This window comes from Salmo salar, chromosome ssa01 (assembly GCF_905237065.1).
Source record: "Salmo salar chromosome ssa01, Ssal_v3.1, whole genome shotgun sequence".
Lineage (NCBI taxonomy): Eukaryota > Metazoa > Chordata > Actinopteri > Salmoniformes > Salmonidae > Salmo > Salmo salar.
Window position 1 is genome coordinate 30,424,756 of NC_059442.1, and position 6,377 is coordinate 30,431,132.

A 6,377-nucleotide genomic window follows, 5' to 3' on the forward strand; every position below is an offset into this window, starting at 1 on the left:
ATTGTAAACAACATATTTTGGAATAGAAATGTATGCCACATTTATTATATTACAGACACCTTATTACAGACAATCTCATTGCTAACCTGTAGCCCCAACAGGGGTTGGTAAATTATAATATTGTCATTCAAAGAATAATATATTATCATCTCGTAATTGCTACCGAATGGCCAGATCTCAAAATAACTTTACTGGGAAATCACATTTTGTTCAGCCATATTAGCATACTTTTAAATTATATTATGTGAGCTAAACATAAAAAAACAAAATATACAGTATTTAAAAACATTTTCCTTAAAGTATAATTTTTTGAGATTACTAATGTTACTGTCCCTACTACAACAACAAAAAATACTTAAATACAGTACATTTACTTTTGTCCTTGAAACATTTTATTGAAATACTGTAGAATTCCATTCATTCCTATAGAGGACTGTTCTGACTAGGGAGTGCTAATATGGCTGAACAGTGGTTTCAAAGCCTCTCAATAGCCAATACATAGCATCAGCAATCCAGGGTTTATATACATCATTGGTTTTACTGCAAAGTCCAATCTGTGATACCATATAGTAGTCAAATCTGAACTGCCAGAAATTAGATTTGCCAAGCTGATACTGTCTATGTGTTATTAGTTATTTCTGTGTTGCGTGTGTGATTTGAATACTACTGGTCAGATACAGGGTTCTGATTCTAAGAGGAATCCGTGTAATCTGCTGCAATCTTCTAGACCGAAACAGTCAAGTTTTAACCCATTTAAATGAATTAACATAAATTGTATTGGGGTACCTCAAACCTTTTTTGTTTTTATGTTTTTTAGAAAACGTTTTGAGATACTTTGTCAGGCTTGATTTGGCAAGAGGTCTGCCTTCCAATAATCTGTCCAATCAACTCCTGTGTTGTGCTAAATCGTGTTGACTCTAGTAAGCTCATTAACGCTAGAGCTACAGTCCTTGTTCAGGCACAGGTAGGGTGCAATGAAGGGTTCTAATCAGAACCGCCAATTAAAACTGAGCAGGTTGACAGGAATTATCATGGTTAATTTACCACCATTCACACACACACACACTACACACACACACACACTACACACACTACACACACTACACACACACACACACACACACACTACACAACACACACACACTACACACACACACACACACTACACACACACACACACACACACACACACACACACACACACACACTACACACACACACACACACACTACACACACTACACCCACACACACACACACACACACACACACTACACACACACTACACACACACACACACACACTACACACACTACACCCACACACACACACACTACACACACTACACCCACACACACACACACACACACACCCTTTGGTGTCAGGGGTGTCAGACTCATTTAGAGTGCCTCTTGGGTTCATCACAGAATCTTCAAGACTCGGAACATAAACACAGACATTATCACCCTCTTCCCCCGGATATTAATATTAATAGTACAGTCTCTCTGTGATTATTGCTTTTGGGCTTTTCATGTTGTGGCACCAGGATCATCTAAAAGGCCACATTAAGGGATCAACAGAGTTCCACCATCTTAGAATGGAAATTATTATTGAGAGGAAATGAAGAGATCTTTGTTATACATGACCATGGAAAAGCCACCAACAGTTCTACCATCTTTAATCCTTGTTTGACTCCACGTCACATCTGTAAATCTGGACAAGGTAAAAAACACATAGTGCCAACACGTTTGACCCAGTACACCTAACCTGGAACAGTGAACAGACCTGTGCCTCTGTGCAAGCTGGCCATGTCTCCTGGGTCTCCTAATCAAACACACTGACAATATACAGCACTGTCAAACACAACACAAATGGGCGAGATTAGAAGACCTGGCTGTGTGTCTCAAGACAGCACAGTTCTGTGGCCCTGTCGAGAGCTGCTGTAACGGCCCCTGTCTTCTAATCGTTTCTGACATTACCGTCGCTTCCTCCTCTGGCTGGGGGAGGGAGGGGGAGAGGGGAGGAGGGTGCAATGGGGACCTGTAACAGCTCCTGGCAGGAGGACTGAAGGGGGAGGTGTGGGGGGATGGGGGGCACTGGTGCAACACACCACACTGCAACGTCCTAATGGAAAAAGAGGAGGCAGGATCTGAGAGGAAGAAACAGATGATGATAATGACGATGATAAGGATGAAGGTGATGATGTTGATTATGATGGTAAAGATGATGACAACAACTTGGTCATTCAGACCTCAGTTACATCAGTGAACCACTCCCTCTGCTGAGATTCTGTGATAAGATTTTCACTCAAAAGGAAAATTCTAACAAAAACATGAACATTGATAGCCTTAGCAAAGGCCATGCTGAACCCAAATCCACCTCTAACTGACCGCTGTAAAATAATTACCACATACTGTATTTGGTGGTTTTAATGGATGATCTATAGTGGTCCTTACTAAGTGGAAAGGGAGCTTTGTCTTTTTCTTTGTCGATCTTAGGTCTGATAATCAATGTCTTTACTTAGAGTACACCAAAGAGGAGGTACACCTAAAATGCTTTAAATTAGTAAATTTAGCCACAATCAATAATATTTCAAGAGAATTAAATAGCACGATGCTCCTACAGTATATTGATGAATGTCAGTTTCAGAGGAAGAAGACCGGCTCAGTTTTTAAGAGCACTTAACCAAGGGTAATGGGTTCAGACTCTGTGACCAAAAACTATTACAGAAAATAGTCATTACATCTTACTTTTTCACACTCCCACAGGAGTCATCAATTGCAGCTTTATTTTTAGTAGCTAATTTCTCTTCACTGTTTCTCTTCGGCTTGGTGTCAATACACACAAAGTGTGTGTGTGTATATATATGTATTTTTGTTGTTGTATTTTTTTTTTCTTCGGATCCCCATTGGCTGTTGCCAAAGCAGCTACTCTTCTTGGGGTCTTTCTTCGTGAGTGTGAGTGTGTGATACTGCGAGTGTGTTTGACTGTCTAGGGAGTGCTCCACAGCCTCCTAAACCCCACCCACACAGTGAAGATGCTCCAAGCATGAGAGCTCAAACACAGCCCCGAAGCACCTTAGTGACACCGGTTATATAATGCTCCTTCTCATGCATATTCATATTCAACACTTAGAAAAACAAGTTTATATCCTCTTTATGAATGATTTCAAGTTCATTATCAACCACTATGCTTTGAAATTCTTGACTCTTTTTATTCTTCTCGTCTGCTTTTTCAGTAAAGAGAGCTGAGTGAGCTATATCTTATTGAAATAAAGTATTCAGAATCAGATTACATCATGTATTAACATGTTTCAAGTTTTTCCAAGTTGTATAATGACTTGAAGATGAAAAAGAAATAGAAAGGCGATTTCCATTCTCTCCATAGAATAAATGTCCAGCGCTGCTCTCCCTGTCCAGTATTAGTGATGGCAGCAGTCAGACATAGGTGATACACTCAGTGGTGCTGGTCAGACACACTCCACAGCGGTGGTGTAAAGTACTTAAGTAAAAATATTTTAAAGTACTGCTTAAGTCGTTTTTGGGGGTATCTGTACTTTACTATTTATATTTTTGACTACTTTTACTTCACTACGTTGTCAAAGAAAATAATGTACTTTTTACTTAATACATTTTCCCTGACACCCAAAAGTACCCCTTACATTTTGAATGCATAGCAGAACAGGAAAATTGTCCATTCACACACTTATCAAGAGAACATCCCTGGTCATCCCTACGGCTTCTGATCTGGTGGAATCACTAAACACACATGCTTCGTTTCTGAATTATGTCTGAGTGTTGTAGTGTGCCCCTGGCTATCCATGAATTTAAAATACATGAAAATTGTGCGGTCGGGTTTGCATAATATAAGGAATTTGAAATGATTTATACTTTTACTTTTGATACTTAAGTATTTTTTGCAATTACATTTACTTTTGATACTTAAGTATATTTAAAAACAAATACTTTTAGACTTTTACTCAAGTAGTAATTTTCTGGGTGACTTTCACTTTTACTTGAGTCATTTTCTATTAAGGTATCTTTACTTTTACTCAAGTATGACAATTAGGTACTTTTCCCACCACTGCTCCACAGTCACACCTCAGGGCTACAGGGTAGGTGTACATGGGGTCCATGTTGGCTGAGCAGTTAGGCAGCTGCATCGTCACCAGGTGTGTCTTGTTGTAGGTACACACACGATGGTAGGACTCTATGTAGGGGGAGTCCAGGACAGGCTTCTGAAGAGACACACACAGAGACAAGGTTAATTTCGATTAACATGTTCGTTCATTCAACAAGCTCCACAATTAAGTTACTCCATTGGAAGTACAGTTTATGATAAATTCGTTTATAATAAATTTGTTTATTACTTACTTTATTTTGTCACTGGTCGATTTAGCCTTTAGCCGGGATACAGTGATGCATTTTTCTACAATAATCATCATACTGTAGTTTAGTACTCATAATTAAAATGTTTACAGAGTTTGCTGACATCTACTGATGTAACCGTTATCTGCAGTCTGACTGCATAGGACTCTCTCCTGCTCTCCGTCCTCACCTCCCAGGTCTCACAGCGCCCCCAGCAGGTGTCCGTGGTGATGTGCAGCCCGACACAGCCTGGTTTCCTGGCCCGGAAAGTAAACTCCGGACAGCACAGCCAATGAAGCGGGGCAGGTTGATGGATGAAGCCTGGATTAGTGTAATGCCATGACCACAGCACTGTACAGCACAGCAGCACAGAACACAACCTGCACAGACACCATACCACAGGGTTATCTCTGTTGCCTAACATTACACTCTCTCTATATCTCTATATCTTTTATCGAAGTCTTCAAATAGTTTGTGTATAGCAAGTTAATGTAGTGAGTATTTTTGTACTTTATTGTTGGTATTTTAATGAAAAATGTAAAAAAAAATAATATTAAGCAAAATCTGAAAAAAAAAGTATATTCCAGAGATCTCTGTGATTGCTGACCCTAACTCCATAAATAGTAAGTGTGACTGATCTAACTAAAGTGTTATAACTCACCACTGAGTACCTCTCCTCTGGGTCATCTGGGCTCACAACTGGTCTCACTGCAGTAGATCTCCACTGAGGAGGACTACCACTGAACCTCTGAATCAGGAGCTGCAGTAACTCTGGTAGCTGTGATGTCTCTGACAGCACCTGCTAATGGATCCCAGGGAGGAACTTCCAGCTATTTATCCCAGCATGTCATGTCAATCAGGAGCCAGTCAGGGACTTAGTAACATGACTGGCTCTTGCCAGAGAGTCAGGCTCTTGTCTTATCCCCCTTAGGCCTTTCTACCTCATCAGCCCGGTCACCTGTGAACTACAGGCCATTCGCCTGATTTAGGGACTGTGGCTGCTTCTTTGTTCATAGCGATCCACATGGAAGAGGGGGGAAACACAATCATACCTGTAGTTCTACACCCAGGCTAATTTAGCTGATGGACCTCAGGAGATGTTCTTACAGGTGAGATCCTTTCCCTGGACCTGCTAACTAACCTGTGTTTTCGTATCCATTTCAGTACAAGTCTGTAAATGTAATTACATTTTGGAAATAATAATGTATATTTTCACAGAGCACTTACTGTAGCTCTAATTTGGATGTTTGGTGTGTGGAGCCCATGGAGAGAGGAGTATTTTACGGTCTGGTCTGATATGTGTCAGCCACAGTAACGGAGATGAGAACAGGGAGAGAGAGAGAGAGACGAGAAGACCTGAGGGTTTATTTGGATGAGTAAATACTTCACTCATCATGAAATGACCATCTAATGGGGATTGGAGCAGAAGAACTCAAGTACTTTACGAAATGAACCTCAACCTCCACCCAATTATAGTTAGATTAGAGTAGCAGGGAGAGAGGATGAGTCAAGGATGACTCCACCTGATCTCAGTCATCTAAGCCCCCTCCTCCCTTCCTGGATATCACATATTACCTGGCATTTTCTAGAGTTCTAAAGTTCAAGCCATGTTTTAAAGCTCAAATCAGGTTTTCTAATACCTGTATATCTCTGACTCTGCTGGCAGGACTGACTATTCCCATAAATCAAAGGACCTCATCCAACCATGGCCGTTTAGTTAATGATACTGTATGAGTTGTGGGGTGGAAAAAAATGTGCAATTCTCAAAAACAATACAATGTTAATGGACTGGCTGCCTTTGCTGTTGTCAATAACTGTACAAAAGGCCAGGTGTATATTATGTTTATTTATTTTCTAAATTAAATCTGCAATAAATACTAATTTCATTACATGGCCCCAGCAGACAGCAGATCTTAAACTGGTGAGACAGTTTAACTTTTCACTCTGTTCCACGCATACAGCAATTGATATGTAACACTGACACTCTAGTCTCTAGTCAGCTATAGAGACC

General features: G+C 40.3%; 1 pseudogene; it reads right to left on the reverse strand.

The window, feature by feature from the left end:
* Nucleotides 1-1,823: 1,823 nt before the first annotated feature.
* Nucleotides 1,824-5,525, reverse strand: LOC106586180 (glycoprotein hormone beta-5-like; annotated as a pseudogene).
* Nucleotides 5,526-6,377: the final 852 nt, after the last annotated feature.